General features: G+C 40.9%; 1 non-coding gene across 1 annotated transcript; it reads left to right on the plus strand.

Annotated features, from left to right (window-relative positions):
- Nucleotides 1–14,548: 14,548 nt before the first annotated feature.
- On the plus strand, nt 14,549–14,623 carry Trnas-cga. Its single transcript has one exon. It is a non-coding gene; the product is annotated as a tRNA-Ser (tRNA).
- The last annotated feature ends 3,968 nt before the right edge of the window (nt 14,624–18,591 follow it).

The raw sequence follows: 18,591 nt of genomic DNA on the forward strand, positions 1-18,591 counted from the left end.
ACTATCAACGCCGTCGGGTTATCTGTAAAGTGCAGTTCTACTTCCTCCGATTCTATGTGACGAACCAAGAAGCTATATTATTCGGAATAACGTCAAAACTGCTGCCGTTATGATGTATTTATTTACTAAACGCCATAAACTGATGATATCGACACAACTAGTAATGATTAAGTGAAAACTAACAATTTCCTGAGACCATAGCCGGCCGGAGTGGCAGAGCGGTTCTAGGCGCTACAGTCTGGAACCGTGCGACCGCTACGGTCGCAGTTTCGAATCCTGCCTCGGGCATGGATGTGTGTGATGTCCTTACGTTAGTTAGGTTTAAGTAGTTCTAAGTTCTAGGGGGCTGATGACCTCAGAAGTTAGGTCCCGTAGTGCTCAGAGCCATTTGAACCTGAGACCATGATCTTACAACAGATCTAGATCTGAGGGTATCCTGTCGGTGATTGGCGATTGTGGTGCACAGCCTGTACCTCGCAATTACACTGGTGATATTTCATAGCGGTTCATACATATTCGTTAGTTTAAACATAATTCATCTATTTATTTAGGTGATGGATATCTTTCTTATATTGCTATAAGAAAGTACTTATGATCTGTGGGCTTCTACTAATATCTGTGTTGGAAAAAGCGATTTTTATTAGCAAATATTTATTGACAAGATTACTTGCTTCGCACCGGAATACTCTGTTTTCCCTACGTTCTCTCTGTTGACATAACGGGCGTTCTCATCTCTATCCACAGCGCCTCACACCGCCGTCCACTGGCAAATCCATATGATCCACCAGTTCCTTCAGCCACTGTGTGAACTGGAATTTTACTTCCGTCTGTGAGCGTCCTGCAGCACCGCTTTACTCACTGAATGCTACATGGTATCTGCAGATGTGTTGCAAAATTGTAAAACTGGTAAATAAGGATACAAAATGTGGCTTGAACAGAATGGGTACCTTATAATCATCTGCACATCCCGGGGAACACTGCGAGGCACAAGAATGAAATTCTGTACTAAACAACTGTATCACGAAAATATTTTTATGAAGTACGGCAATCATGGCAAACAGTAAGATATTTAGTGTTTGCTAATCTCCTTTGGCTCAGGGATGTGGTAAACATTTTTTTTATACAAATGACAACATTGTCCGCCTGGACTGTCGTATTTATTCACACTTGCAATATAGGACTATTATCCTACTATCAAAAGGTAGTAGCCACTAGATAAGCTGCGTTCAGTTAAAGCTTAAGAATATATCTCATCGTCAGTTAAAAAAAAGAAGAAAAAGAGACAACTGAGAACAGAGCATATTCTTAGGGTTGAAATGGTCTTCATGCAGTTTATGTTTTTACAGCTGACACATGACAATGGCATAACAATGTAATCATCCAGTTACATTAGAATCTTTATTCCTTCCTAAGGTAGTAAATTATAACATAAAGCTAGAATATTTATTGAAAATGTTTGCTGAGTCAAGAGATAAAGTGTAAAAGAGAGAAAATTTTTTAACTGTTTTCAGAAAATCTGTTGCCTGTTAAGGAGGGCTGTGTCGCCATCCAGGTGCGCACCCTATGGAAGGCGTAACCTGGTCGAACTTTGTTCACGCCAGTCTCTCAGTTGTTTAAAATTCTGTTCCTGTTCTACTGAGGTACAGGATGTTTCAAAGTCCTTAGGACAACTGTCTTGGGGTGATAGCTATCGTCGTGGGGAACAACTTTTGCGTCCAAGCGACTCTGCTGTTCTTCAATTCTTGCTGGCCCTGTGACGACGAGATTTCACCCTGTTCATAGAGTATAAACACCATCTGTGCAGCCCCACCTTAATGGTGAGTATATCTTAGCGGAGAAAGGTATTTTGGAAGCGAATCAGAAACTTAAATCCACTTGGTCTGCTGCCTTTCAGTAGAAGAAGAGGACTGGATTATAGGCAACACGCATGGCACACGAACGCTGCAGACTGCCTACGGCCTGCCATCTTTCAGGGGCATAGCTGGTCTAAAGCGATGCCTAGCGTCGGCGGAAAGCGTCAACAAACATTTTGTTTCCAAAGAAAATTGTTCCTCATTACGCGACCCTTAGGAGTTTGTCGAAAAGACTGTGAAACACCCTGGGTATAAATGCTAGTAATATTGAAATTTACACTGTTTACTTTCATTCAGAGAGCGTTAGTAAGCTATTGCAAGAGACAGCTGTTGCAGTTTTTTCTCGGACCATATAGTGCTGTACTTGTGTTTTGCACTTCAACGTTTTTCTTTTGTACGATGAGCACGTGTGAGGGAGTGTGTGATGACAGGTGGGAAATTTCTCGTTTATTGGTAACTACTACGTGGAACTGAGAGAGCTATTTAATTCTCGATCATGGGACACTGCTCCGCATAATTATTTCCACTCCCGGAGTGGAGCAACTGTCATAGAAAAGGACAAGATTAAAAACGGAGTCATACCGCATATATTATGCCGGCCGGAGTGACCTAGCGGTTCTAGGCGCTAAAGTCTGGAACAGCGCGACCGCTACGGTCGCAGGTCCGAATCCTGCCTCGGTCATGGATGTGTGTGATGTCGTTAGGTTTGTTAGGTTTACGTAGTTCTAAGTTCTAGGGGACTGATGTCCTCAGCAGTTAATTCCCATAGTGCTCAGAGCCATTTGAACCATTTTGTTTCCGTCTTCATGACAATTCTCGGCCACAAGATGCAGGTGCAAGGAAGACACCCCTGCATTTTCGATGGGAAGTGTTTGATCACCCACCATACAGCGCAGTCCGTCTTGGCTCCCTCTGATTTCCATCTCTTCCCTCACGTGAGGACATAATTTTGGTAGAAACAACTAGTTGCAGACCAGCGTACGGAATTGGCAGAAATCTTGGACGGCTGCCTTCTATGACGAGAGTATTGGAAAGCTGGCACCAAGCTATGAAAAATATATAAATCGGATCGGCGACTATTTAGAGACGTAGCTGGAAAGTGTAGCTAAAGATTGCAAATAAAACATTTCCGATTTTGACTGTAGTTTTCTTTCGTGATCGATCGAAGGTTGGAAGAAAAAGTAACTCTCGTATCGTTTGTCGACATTTTCCTTTACACCAGTAACGACCATTTCGAGACAGCAGAGTTAATGGCAGAGAAGTTCGTCAACATGAGCTAAACTCAAATTCATTTCCATTCACAGAAGATGACGTTACGGGTGATGTGGGAAACGTATTAGTCGTAGACGACGAATTGTTTCCCGAGAATGCAACCACAGCTGCTGACATTTGTTGCCCATTACTCTGAAGACCTACGGCGGCAACTAATGAAGAACGGCAGGGAAGACGGCAGAAAGTCAGAAAGTGCTTCTGCAGCGTGCCAGGAAAAGCCCACAAGTCGCTAACAGCGACTCTTCAGGAGCTTAGTTGGGAGGTGATTTCACATCTTCCACGCCTCTGCTGCGTTCAAGACTTCCACTTTCTACGTTCTTAGTTCAAAAACTCTCGGTGGAAATCCTTCGCCACTCAAGATGCCATTCAAAATTGGCTGGATGATTTCATGGCATCCAAATGCACACTATGTAGAATCGAGAAACTATTCTGCTATTCGCATAGAAGCAATAAATGTAGGAGGACACATTACTGATTAATTCGTACGCAGTGTTCATCTCAGCTTAGAAACTTACTAACGCTGCCAAATTATACGAATCTGTGACAAATTGTTCCTGATAGAAGTGGTATTTGTTCAAATGGCGCTGAGCACTATGGGACTTAACATCTGAGGTCATCAGTCCCCTAGAACTTAGAACTACTTAAACCTAACTAACCTAAGGACATCACACACATCCGTGCCCGAGGCAGGATTCGAACCTGCGACCGTAGCAGTCGCACGGTTCCAGACTGAAGCGCCTAGAACCGCTCGGCCACCGTGGCCGGCGTAGTATTTGTGATACAAGAATTTACTACATTGCTGTTTTGCTCTCAGACTGGGTATTACCCTTCGGTTTGCAGTGGTAAGACCTTTTTCATGGACAGACAAGATAATGCATTAACCATTTCTGTTACTGTTAAAAAGGGAAGAAATACAGTACCTCATCTATCATAAATGGCACAGAACAGTATTTCCTCAGGAAATTCTTCTCGTCATAGCCAAAATGAAAAATCTTGTGCTCTGCACTTATCAGCTTCTCAATACCCTTTAAAAATTACCAAAGAAAACAGACATTTAAAATACCTTAACAATAAACAAAGGCTTCACCAAAAAGCCTACAACTGAAGAAATATTTCACGTACAGAGAGACATAGCAGAGGGGCAACAGGTATAGATGAATAGACAGTTCGTTATGCTACTCAGCACATTCACAGTGTAATGAAGCTACTTTTTAACAAATCAGTTACTAATACATGACATCTACAAGTTTTTTGTCACTCCAAAAACATGTGAGGAACATGCGCACGATATGATCATCGACAACAGTAAGTACGTATGAGCATATTAACACGGCACACAGGAGATGCGGATATCGATAATATTCGACCGCACTCCTAAAAAAAATCATGTCACTGCATGATGTATACTAGAACCAAAGGGATTTTCCACAAACTGTCTAATCGAGTAATTAACGTACCATGAAACAAAACTCTGGAAAGCAGTAACAATAAATTTTCAGGCTTGTTTTCCACAGCAGCTATTATATTACTATTATTGATGCTTTCAGAAACTTAATAAATGTAAAGACACTTTGATCATGACACAGATAGCTGAGATATCTTCGAATAACGAGATAGGGAGTCACTGTTGATTTGGAATCAAAGGAAGAAAAAGTCGCGAACTATCACATTATATCCGTATTAAGCTGTGCAGTGCGGGACATCCCGCTCAACGATGCGATACGATCATTTCATTTTTGTACTGAGAAGACATAATGACGTGGTTTACTTACTTTTTAACCCTTAGCTTCCTAGGTCATTTTTTGTCACAGACTGTTCCAGATGCGGTCTGAGTGATCGCTCTGTTTAAACAGCCATAAAAAATGCATTCAGCAATTTCAACTGAACAGGTCAGATGTAGTGTAAAAGGTTTCATTAATACCATACAAAATATATATTCAAATAAATTTTGAAGTTTATTTTTACGAAAAACGCATTTAAACAATCAACTGTACAAAATACATAATATTACATGGTAACATTAATTCCATGAAAATTCAAATACCCTGCCATCCAAATTTTAATTTTTGCTACATTTGTATTGTTTATTACATATGTAATAACAAAAAAATAAAAACTCCCACAAACATTTAAAAAATGAATGTCACACTGGTACTTTTTAGGTGTTTAGTTTCCTTCTCAGAGGTTTTCTTTGCACTCGCTGGAAATTTTTGTAGAGATTTCAAGTCCAACATGCGGAAAAATAATGCCATTAGCAAGAGGCTTCGACGAGCAGCGGTATTTTTTTGACCTAATGTATTTCTGCAGAACCTATAGCTAAAGATTCAGTCTCCACACTTCTGTCTGCATCACTTTGATCACTTGTTTCATTCAAGGAATTCGCAAGTGGAAAAATACATTCATCTACACATTTGTACTGCTCCTGTACTGTGTTATGTTCAATTTCAATTTCTTTGTCATTATCTGATCCAGCATCACTTCCTAAATTGTCCTCAAACCATTTCACCTAAAACAGTATCCCCACGGTCAAGATTTATTGAACACGAATAGTAGACGTAGACCCGGCTACTGAATCAATGACACAGAGTCCCAGGCTAGCACGAAAGAAGCAGTAATAGTAGTACAGGTCCACATCATATCCAAGAGGCTGCTGACAAAGGAAACCACAGCAGCTTCGAGAAAGAGCAACTGCACAACGTTGTAATCTGCTACCCCACCACAATGCATTAGCAAAAGAGTAACAATAAACGCTTGCGGTCTGTGCGACCACACCTGGAACGTTAACGGTTAAGAGTAACAACGTGGTGTGCAGCGTCATACAGGTGCTTAACTGTTACGAGTTGGCGTTAAAGAGGAGAAAGTCATCTTAAGCACTATAACAAAATAATAATGATCCTTACGCAAGCAGGATATGTAAATGAACAAGATAGATGTAAAAGATCTACTGTATAGCGGTAGGCAATCTACCGCCCAAACAAACGCGCTGACATAGTATAAATAGTTAAACACGTGATTCGGGAACATTAGAGCAGTAAAGTACTGTTCTTGTGGATTGGGGGATGAGATATTTGTACAGCATCATGTCCTTGAAAGGTACGCATGTAACTGATATTATGTGGTTGCCGACTGCACACATTGCTGACGACTTACAAAACTCAACTTGCACGCACAGGAGATCGAGAATTCACGCAAGTGCGGTGCTGCAAGGTATCACAGTCGAAGAAGTTTTTGGCATCGACATTTAGCATACAACTGGAACAGACGTGTTGTGTGAAATTTTTGAATGGAACAAGAGTATGTGTCAGAGTTGTTGACGACACATTTGTTAAAGATGGATAGCTCTCTTGGTGCTACCTGAGAGCACCGGGCTCCACTATTCATATTCTTTGTCTCATGGGCATAGACAACAGAAGTGCTATGCAGTACATACCTCCCATTACAGCTACATATGTTAACAGACAAACGTAAGACATAACGCTCAGAAATCTTGTGAGAGAGGTGGCACTGGATGCGGAGGAATAAATTATTCCGAATTAGAAGACTATCCAGTAGCAATCACTGATTTCCATGCATAATCATCATATTCCCGTCTTCTGAAAACGTCACTGTTTACAGCGGATTCAGTGGCATGTACTCTAATTGGTTTGGTCGTCACGCCGCTAGGACTAATCGAGATCCTGACTATATGTGACTTAAGTGCAGTAATTTCTCTCACTACCGCAGCGATACGAAAAGACAACTTCTGGAGTAAGCCTGCTGAATATACTACCTACACTAGACCTGACCGTCACTTTCCGTAGTACTGCTGCGTGGTATGGAATATTTAATAGATATGATTGACGGACGACGCTGAAAAAGTATAAAGAAGGACGACTCGGTTCCTGCTATCGTGAAATAGGGAGGAGTGTTCCAAGTTTATAATCTAGATCTACATCTGTTCTCTGAAAATCAATGTGAAATGATGACAGAGCGTAGTTCCCTTTGTACCAGTTATTAGTGTTTCCGTTCCATTCACGTATCGAGAGCTGGAAGAATGAATACATAAACGCCACTGCGCACACTCTAATTAATCTAATCTTGTCTTCGCGATCGGTAGGCGACGATATGTATTTCTAGGTTCTTCACTTAAAGGTGATTCTTGAATCTTCGTACGTAGGCTTTTTCGGTATAGTTGGCGTCTATCTTTAAGCGTCTGTTAGTTGAGTTTCTTCATTATCTCTGTGACGCTTTCCACTAGTTGCACAAACTTGTGACTGCTCGTGCCCTTCTTTCTGTAAGGTCAGTGTTCGCTATTAATACTATTTGGTACGGGTCTCATACCCTTGAGCAATATTCTAGGATGGGTCGTACTAGCGTTTTTAAAGAATCTTCCTTGTAGCCGGCCGGTGTGGCCGAGCTGTTCTAGGCGCTACAGTCTGGTACAGCGCGACCGCTACGGTCGCAGGTTCGAATCCAGCCTCGGGCATGGATGTGTGTGATGTCCTTAGGTTAGTTAGGTTTAATTAGTTCTGAGTTCTAGGGGACTGATGACCTCAGCAGTTAAGTTCCATAGTGCTCAGAACCATTTCATTTTTTTCTTCCTTGTAGACTCAATTTCCCTATTACTATATCAATAATATTAAATTGCGACCTGCCTTACTTACGATTGCAGAGTGCGTGATCATTCCGTTCCGTATCAGATGTGTGTGATGTGTGAAATCTTATGGGACTTAACTGCTAAAGTCATCAGTCCCTAAGCTTGCACACTAGTTAACCTAAATTATCCTAAGGACAAACACACGCCCATGCCCGAGGGAGGACTCGAACCTCCGCCGGGATCAGCCGCACAGTCCATGACTGAAGCGCCCCCTAGACCGCTCGGCTAATCCCGCGCGGCCCGTTCCGTATCCCTACAACTTGTTTCACTCAAGTAATTAATGTGAGTTGATCGATTCCATGTGTGACACTATGATACTGCAGTCGTAAGATATTACGTTTCATCGTTTTATGAAGTCCACAGTTTTTCATGTCAAAACACTTAAAAGAATTTGCCAGTGTTACAACTTATCAAGAACCCACTGGATATTTGTGCTACCTTTTTCGGACAGTATATCTTATAGATAACAGATCAGCTGCGAAAATTTTGAAATTATTATTAATACTATCTGCAACGTCGTGCATGTGCAACACCAACAGCATCGGTCCCAACACACGTCCCTGGGGTACACATGAAGTTACTTCTTCATTTATAAATGATTCTCCATTCACGATAACATCCTGCGTCGTCCATACTCAATTCAGTCACAAATTTAGTTTGCTACCCCGTAAGTAAAGATATGCTGCATCTGCCTGACAGGTTTGATCAATGTCATTCAGAATGTGACGTCAGAGAAGTAGGAGGTGCCTTTCACATGACCTATGTTTGAGGAACCCATCCTGATTAACAAACAGGAGTTCATCCGTTTGAAATACTTAATTGAGTACCAGTTATGAATATCTTCTAAGATTCTGCAACAAATAGGTGTCAAAGATACCGGATATTCATATGGATATCGACAGAGATAAGACAAACGAGTTAAGCCGGCAATAATTGAAACAAAGGCATTCTTCGTTGCGGCGAGAACTTTCACGAAATTTCATTTCATCACTTTCTGCTCCGAATGTTGACTGCCACCTACATAGGGAGAAATGATCATCTTGATAAAATAATGAAATGAGATTTAGGTATTCATTTTTTCTGCCTGGCTTTTCGACAGTGTAAAGGCAGAAGAAAGTAAGTGTAAAATACAGAGTAATGTAGAACACACTGTAAAAGCTGGTTGAGCCACATCGGTACGCAATACCGGTGGAACAAGTACTTTGAGTAAGATATTGAGGAAGAAGGTGGTCGAGTCTTAATACTGACATCATGTCTGTGCCTCTGACAACGAGAGAATGTTATACACGGATGTAGCCATGAAGAACTCCGAAGTCACACGAGTAAGTGAGCCTCGTTCCAAAGGGTGAGAAGGACTTAAATGCGGTTCCAGTGTTTCCGATTGCGGTCACATATCCGTACTTAAATGTGGACACACTGGATGAAAACGAGTAGCACGACGTCGGAGAGGCTGCCAGGCCTATGCTCGACTACCTTTCTCTCACAGAAGATCGCTGTTTACGGATTGGGCCACGCCGTACGTGGCACCAGAACTCCATCTCATGGATGATTCCCAAATCACCTCCACAGGACAGATGTCACCGACTATCCGGTTAAGTATTACACATTGATTTACGGCGTCTGTTCTCTTTGGCTGAGCGATGTGTGGCCCCGCAAGTCACTTTCTGCCAGAGACAAAGCAAACTGAAACACCAGATCACCAACATGTATTTTCAGTATCCTCTTATCATAAAATACTACTTACAGCATCAATGCGGATTTTCTAAGATTTTGTACCCACGGAGAACTTCTATGCCATGTTGTGGACTGTCAGGCGATCGTATAAAATCTGTACGCTGTTTGTCCTTTACGTCAAGGAATCCGTCGTATAATCAGATCAACTGTAGAAATTCCATTTTAGAACATAGTAATAGATTTATTGTATTATTTACCTATTTTTTCAGGTATGTGAAAGAATTATGCAGGGCAGTTCCGTGCTGGTATTACAAACTTCCATGGATGATGGAGAAGGATAAATGTAACAATTTGAGACAAGAGACCCTGGTCCGGAAACCACAGAGTCGAAAATTGTTAGCGAAAATAGTTCTGATACGTTTGACAGTGGAATACATGTATTGGTACTATTGTTGCTAAGTCTGTAGCGTAGGCAAATTTCAGAGGTGATAGTACGGACGAGAACGTGAAGAAAATATACAGGGTGCACCAAAAATGTACGGCACAAATTGCGCGATACATTCATCACACATGTACGAAGAAATTATGTTATATGAACGTGGTTTCCTTGGTAAAACTCATTTTCTCCAGCTCATTAATTATGGGAAATACATACGAACAGAACTTACCAGCATACCACATGCTACTCTTGCTCATAGGAGCAGTTTAATATTCCCTCTGTAGGCATTGATACACGCATCAACCCGCCGTCTTAGCGAATCTCGGATGCGCTGATGAATTCCTGCAGTACTGTGTATGGCTTCACAGCCATCCATAATACGGGCACAGAGACTTTGAACGTCTTGTACTGGGGTTCCATACAAAAGCGCTTTCAAATGCCCCCACAAATAAAAATCCATTCAGTTTAGGTCCGGAGAGAATCATAGCCAGACAATTAGTCTATCTCTACCTATCCATCTCTCACCGAATGTGTTGTTTAGAGCCAAAGCACAGCAACACTGAGGAGGTGCTCCATCTTGCATGAAGTACATGTTTATTAGCACAACTAAAGGCACATTATTAACAAATCAGGTAGAACATTCTCAAAGAAATTATGCTAACTTTTTCTGTTGAGCGTGGATGGAAGAAAGTGAGATCCTACTAAACAGTTACGAACAATTCCGGCCGAAACACTAACAGAAAAGTTGCGCAATGTAGCCAGACGTAACCAACAGTGCATGTTTCCCATGGTTCTAACGTTCTGTTGTTTTGTGTTTCCCGTAATTAATGAGTTAGAGAAAACAGGTTGTAAGGTAGAAAAAAAGCGTTTTCAGACCCATCTCCATACAACATAATTTCTTCGTCCACGTGTGAGGAATGTGTCCTGCAATTTTTGCAGTATGCTTTTCTTACACCCTGCACATATACACTCAAGCGCCAAAGAAACTGGCAAAGGCATGCGTATTCAAATACAGAGGTATGTAAACAGGCAGAATATATAGCGCTGCGTTCGGCAACGCCTGTATAAGACGACAAGTGTCTGGCGCAGTTGCTACATCGGTAACTGCCACTACGAAGAACAGATTATGAAGATTTAAGTGAGTTTGAACCTGGAGTTATAGCAGGCGCACGAACGATGGGACACAGCATCTCCGAGGTAGCGATGAAGTGGGGATTTTCCGGTACGACCATTTCACGAGTGTACCATGAATATCAGGAATTCGGGAAAACATTAAATCTCCGACATCGCTGCGGCCGTAAAACGATCCTGCAAGAACGGGATCAACGACAACTGAAGACAATCGTTCCACGTGATGGAAATGCAACCCCTCGAAATGCAACCCCTCCGCAAATTGCGGCATATTTCAATGCTGGGCCAACAACAAGTGTCAGCGTGCGAACCATTCAACGAAACATCATCGACATGGGCTTTCGGAGCCGAAGGTCCACTAGTGTACCCTTGATGACTGCACGACACAAAGCTTTACGCCACGCCTGGGCCCGTCAACACCGACATTGGACTGTTGATGACTAGAAACGTGGTCAGACGACTCTCGTTTCAAATTGTATCGAGCGCAATGGATGTGTACGGGTATGAGAAAACCTCATGGATCCATGACCCTCCATGTGAGCAGGGTACTGTTCAAGCTGGTGGAGGCTTTTTAATGGTGTGGGGCATGTGCAGTTAGAGCGATATGTGACCCAGACTAGATACGACTCTGACAGGTAGACGTACGTAAGCATTCTGGCTGATCACCTGCATTCATTCATGACCATTGGGCATTCCGACGGACTTGGGCAATTCTAGCACGACAATGCGACGCCCCAAACGTCCAGAATTGCTACAGAGTAGCTCCAGGAACACTCTTGTGTGTTTAAACACTTCCGCCCGCCATCAGTATCCGCAGACATGAACATTATTGAGCATATCTGGGATGCCTTGCAACGTGCTGTTGAGAAGAGATCTCCACCCCTCTCCACCCCCTCAAATTCTTACGGATTTATGGACAGACCTGCAGGATTCATGGTGTCAGTTCCCTCCAGCACTACTTCAGATATTTGTAGAGTCCATGCCACGTTCTGTTACGGCACTTCTGCGTGCTCACAGGGGCCCTATACGATATTAGGTAGGTATACCAGTTTCTTTGGCTCTTCAGTGTAGTAAACATGGGCTCTACAATGCGTAGTTTAAGAGCTATGAGCACTTGTTCTTCGACACTATGAAACACGTAACTTTTAGTGTAAGCTCTTTTGTTTCTAAATTTTTTGGACGTAATAGTGTACACCAACACAAGAAAAAAATGTCCAGTAAATATTGGTTATAAGCATTATAAAATGCGTTGCTTAAGTGCTATGAAAACTTGTTCATCTTTTCTGCCGTGAAACACATCTCCTCTACTGAACAAGTGCTCTTTATTCTTAATATTTGCATTTTTGAGTCCATGTTCACTAGACCTTTTTCCTTGTTTTGCTCCATACTACCACCTCTGAAATTTGCATTCACTACAATCTTAGCAACAATAGTACCCGTACTTCTGTTCCACCCTCGAGGGTATCAGGACGGTTTTAGCTTATGTCTTTCGACTCGGTCGACCAATTGTAGGAGGGAACTTTACGACAAGTAAAGTACACATTACTATGGCGGGCCAAGTAAATTTTATTAAATATTGCACTATACCTCGAAGTGACACAGACATGTGAAGATATTTTCCAACATAGTTGACAAGTTTCTATATAGAACGATCGGAACGTTCTGCCAATAGTTCCATTCCTCGACGACAGAAGGCCGCTCCTTGGCCATGAATCCATTGAGAACCACTGTGTGAACGTCGTCATCGTTACAAAATCTGAAACTACTGTGAATCAGTTCTTCGACTGCCTGTACTTTTTCGTATGTTGTCGATGTCGATGGCCCTCGTTTCCGATCAGCATCAGCCATGTCTGTACGGCACTGATGAATTTGCAAGCAGCAGTTTACTACGGCTAGAGGCCTCATTGCATTTGGTCCACATACCGCCACAATTTCACAATGAACTTGTGTGTAGTTCAGACGTTTTGCTCTCAAGAACCGTGCTGTTCCTCATATTTCGTCTCTGGATTTTACGTTTTCAGTTGTCGCGCCGTTTCATTCTCACACTGTGATGCATCTGTTATCCGTACTGCAGCAGAACCGTGTCTGCAAGAAACCAGAAAAATGTTCTCTCTTCTGACAATGCGGTACTCCATCTGCGCTGTCGTCTTAATGTGAGACGACATCTGCAGCTTACGTTTTGCAAACTGACTTCTTGCAAACTGGAACTATACGACCTATGTAAATGTTTGGATAACGATTTATTACGTATTCATGTCTGTAAAATATTCATATTACCGGTTTCGGCAACTAGTTGTCATGTCCAGATGTTAATTTGAATATTTATATTTGCATCAAAGTGATCGTGGCGTAATAAATTATTATACACACAATTACTTTCTTAATCCCTTCCGTACCAGTGCTCATTTCACTGAGTGTACACCAAATCTCATTAACATCCTTCTGCGAATAGTGCTGCGTCAGCTAATAAATTACTTAATATACTAAAATAGTCGACTTTTGGGCCAAGTTGCAACGGTCTTCCTCAGGTCAGAAACTAATTAGTTTGGGCCAGGGGAGCTTCCATATATCGCTTTTCTAATGCAGTTCCTAGACCACCGATGTCACGTTATTGGACTCGAATGCTCCAAAGTATCGTTGGTATAAGGAGAGAGGGAGAGATATGTGGCAGAATATCTTTGGTTTACACGAATTGCCTGCAACTTGGTAGCACGCTGCGGATCAGCTACGAGTGTTTGGAGGCCGTGTTATCCCGACTCGTCCGCTCATGTAAAGCAGTTTGTTAATAAAGACTGAAGGACGACGGTTGCAAGTATTTCGAAGCCCTTGGGTTCATGGCAAAATCCGTGGGTTTGTGCAACGAGTCAGCGCAAACGAAACAGAGGGACCAGTATATCCTTGCTTTTCCGATATAAAATTTGTCACCAGTATGTTAGCTAGATGAGGAGCAGATCCAGGGTTCAGTTTTGGGTGGAGCGGAACGGGTTTGTTACTGTCTCTGCTCCCTCCTCTACCCCCTTCCCCCAAATGTAACTTGCGTCATCCCCACTTTTAACATGCAACAGATATGTATGATTTTAGTAGTAACATCACTAAAATATATAAAATATTTCAATATGATAATAATAAATTATTCTATGACCATAAAACACATAAAATATTTTATTTGAACCAATAATAACAGTAATAGTAACAATAATAATATTAAGAATAATTATTTCTTTACATCACTGATTAGTATTTTGCTATAGCATAACATTAAAGAGATTGGAATTCAGAAAAATATAGCCTTAGAAAAGCAAACGTCCAAAAACTTGAAAAGTAAATGTGTCATGCATTTAGTTTAAGAACTGAAACTTCCTGGCAGATTAAAACGGTGTGCCAGACCGAGACTCGACCTCAGGACTTTGCCTTTCGCGGGCTAGTGCTCTTCCTTCCAGGAGTGCTAGTTCTGCAAGGTTTGCAGGAGAGCTTCTGTGAAGTTTGGAAGGTAGGAGACGAGGTACTGCCAGAAGTGAAGCTGTGAGGACTGGTCGTGAGTCGTGCTTGGGTAGCTCAGTCGGTAGAGCACTTGCCCGCGAAAGGCAAAGGTCCCGAGTTCGAGTCTCGGTCCAGCATACAGTGTTAATCTGCCATGAAGTTTCATATCAGCGCACACTCCTCTGCAGAGTGAAAATTTCATTCTGGAAATTTAAAAACTGTTACAGCAAGAAACTCTCACAACCATGATAATGTCATAATTTACAAAATATAAAATCGAAATCACAGCCTTGTCGGTTGGGGCACGTCAAAAGAGTGGAAGAAGGCAGATGGCCAAGGAGAGTACTTCCACTGCAACCTGCTGGAAGGAAAAGAAGAGGAAGACAACGAAAAGGATAGCTAAGGAGTATCCAAGAAGCGATGAAGAGATGACGAATAGAAGAGGATGACGAAGAATGTCGGGTTCGAGACATTTGGCGACGGAGCTGCAGGATGCGGCGAAGCTTACAACCACCGCGAAAAGAAGAAGAAGAAAATTGAAATCCACACAACGGTTACCGGTATTTCAGTGAGCGCCACAGTATTGTGATTACCAGTCTAGAAACTATGGCTGTCCAGCCATGTAAATGTGGGGGATGTAGTTCTTTTAGTCGTTTACACCTATCTTTAGGAAGTAAGTTTTTTATGTGTTTGCTGTTTTTTATTTTATTTAAAGATTTTTCTTTACGGTCTTGCATAAATTTCCTGGGGTTTCAGGGCTCTAACTGTGGACTCAGTTCCTAAACTCAGTTTCTTTTCTACTTTAATCTTTCAAAATTAGCTGCGAACTCAGGAAACTGATATACAAGTTGTGCTAAGAAAATAACGGAAATTTTGCGATTTGGCGTGTTAATTTCTCCGGGTCCGTGCGATTTTTTTCGTTGTTGTGTTGGTAAAAACGTCTGAAAAGTACGTGTATAGTGTTAGACATGCCGGATATACGGTCAGGTGTCAAAAACGTGACATGTGTTTTGGCAGTAGCGACGATTATTCACATTGTATTAAAATGGATCAAAGAATTTGTTTAAATTTTCGTACAAGAACGCAATAAAGCGCAGGAAAGTATTAAAATATCAAATGTTGGTTTTAGTGAGTCTGCTTTGGATAAAACAACAATCTGCGAGTGGTATAAGTGTCGCAGAAGACTGTGAATACACTGAAGATGACGAGTGCCTTGAACACACCTGAAAATCATAAACCGATGAAATCGGGGAAAAAGTGAAAGAAATGATTATGAACGATCGTCGAATCACAATCAGAAGCCACTGATGATGTTGGCATATCAATTTTCTCATGCCACGACATTTTCTGGGATGTTTTGCATATCAAACGTGTGACAGTAAAATTTTTTCCATAATTGTTTCAAACAAAAACAATGCAATGATAAGGCAGTCTGTGCAGCACATGGAATACAAATATACACATATTCTCTGTAATACTTGTAATATATGTGTATGATATGCTATGTATAATATGCTATGTATGATAAATTATATTTAATATGTTATGTTCTGGACACGTATAAATAAAAAAAACCGGCAAATGTAAGCCTCCCATGAGTCGTTAAAGGAAGTCAGCAACGATGCAAACCCATCGAAATGCGTCATAACAGGTGATGAAACATGCGGTCACGGATACGACATCGAAATTAAGGTTCAGTCGTTCCAATAGAAGTATTCTGGTTTACAAGAACGAAAAAAGCACGAGAAACGATGTCAAATGAGAAAGTTATGCTCACTGTATTCTTCGATTTTAATGACGTAATGCAACATGACTTTCTGCCACAAGGTAGAGCGCTCAATAAGAAATAGGGCCTTCAACTTGCAAGTCCAACGCCGTTTGGGGGAAGTAATCCGGCAATAAAACGCCCAAATTTCCGACCAAACGAACCATGGTGCTTATCTTACCATAGTGCACCTGCTCACACGTCGTTGCTTGGCCGTGAAGTTTTGACCAAAAACGATAGGCTACTGTAATGATCCCATAGTCTCCATATTCGTCAGATATTTACGAAAAACTTTTACCTGCCAGTATTTTCGCAACGGTTCCATCAGTTAAGCATACCTAATTTTTGTTGTTTTTGTACTGTAGATGCAAGTTGTTGTTGAGACTGCGCTTTTTTTTTATATTCGACATTCGCTGTTCTTCTGTTTGCACGATAGCACTACCTACGGACGATTAGATGATTCTGTACAAGTTCTTACCATTGTTCAGTATGAATACATTGGACACACAACATTCTAATTGACAGGCGTACACACGGAAGAGACTATACACGTCGGACACCTGGTGGGCAACTGCTCCTTTGCCCTGCTCGTTTTTCATTCCCTTTCTCTGTGAGAAAACACACGTCAATTCTTGTAGAAATTACAATGTCTGTCAATTTTTAAAAAGTTATCGCACCTTATTACAACTGTATTTGATATTTTACACTCTTCATATAATATGTCAATTTCATTTGGTTGTAAGATTTTAAAAACCTTCTTGATTAAAGGAAATCTTTATGACGTAACAGTTAATACTGCAGGTGTTGACGTCTTTATATCTAGAATCTAGACAATGAGCTATTTCACCCACGGTATGCGACAAAATGGGCGCTGTATAACGCCTTGGCCGTCGTGTTCTGCTCAGTATGACAAAGCATAAAGTGTCGTTGAGATCGCAATTCTTTTATTTTATATATATGTAAAAACAGCTTGCTATTTATTTACTCCTCTAAACGTAGAACCGGCGAAATATAATACTCTCCCTGGTTTTAGTTCTGGTGATGCCCTGTGTGGGCCGTTATCCATAAACATTGTGAATAGTTTTTTGATTGTGTGAAATAAATGAAAAGTATTTCTCGATACACCTATACTCGTTTGTTTACTGATGTTAAATACTTAGAAACAACGTCTAGATTGTTTTTAGTGCAAATACTGCAAACATGTTTAGTAAATTTTCGTTAGATTAGAAATACTGGCAACGACAAAGGATATTAACGAATATATGTTTTGTAAAACATTTTTGAAACAAATTATCATTTTAAAGAAGTCGATGCATAAGGGTCGGAAACTATCATTATGTTTCATTGGAACGATTCACTTCTCTATTCTGAAAATTCCTGTAAATCGAGATTCTGCTCAAAAACGAGTTCTTGTGTCATTGGTAAATTGGAATATACGGAACAAACATGTATTTTTCTTAGTTACTTACAGTTGTAATCATATTGTAGCTGAAATGAGGCAGGGCTTCATAAGTATAGTTTGTATTTCGATTAATGTTGCGATATATTCGTGGCTTAAATAAATAAATAAAAAGACAACGCTCTCTTCCTTTTGGATTAGTTTTTGTTTCCACACTTCTGTCATCTGGGAAATTGTGTACGGTCTGTCTATTGACGTTGCAAGTGACAGATCATTAATTCAATTTTGTTTAAATAGGTAATCACGTGTATGTCTATTAAAGCAAATTCTCTACTTAGCTCCCCGAAATCGACACAAAAATCTATAATTATCATTTATTATCCATTTCGCTATACGAAAGTGAGACAACTCACTTCTTTAACACTTCTTTCTAAGAAATGGCTTTCGTCACTTGATTCACTTCGTCATCTATGCAGACCTCGATTTCGGTGTCAAGTTTCTTGTTAATCTCATTTCTGCTGCTTCTCAGTACACTCGAATTTCTTTAATTTATCTTCAAGGAATTTTCCTTGCTCATTAGGCTGTTTATTACATTCAGCAGGCACTGTAATTCTTCAGTTTCACAAAATTTTATCGTGTATTTCAATTCCACTTCTGATAACTTTTATTTCTTTATGTTCTTTTTCTGAACAGTTCAGAAATTCCTGCCTTATACTTTTCCAATCAAAGTAGTTACCTTCCACGCTATTGCTCTTATCTTCCCTCTTGGAACTGTATACATTGTGAGTCATATCTACCCTTGTTTCAATGTACCATGTATCTAACAATTTTTTTGAAGATTCTAGACGTTACGCACCCCTCAACATTGTCGAACGATCTTTCTACGTGAACTAACACTATGGAAATATTTTTTTCTTAACTCTTGTTTCCGTAGCAAATTAC

The sequence above is a fragment of the Schistocerca piceifrons genome, chromosome 6, assembly GCF_021461385.2.
Source record: "Schistocerca piceifrons isolate TAMUIC-IGC-003096 chromosome 6, iqSchPice1.1, whole genome shotgun sequence".
NCBI lineage: Eukaryota > Metazoa > Arthropoda > Insecta > Orthoptera > Acrididae > Schistocerca > Schistocerca piceifrons.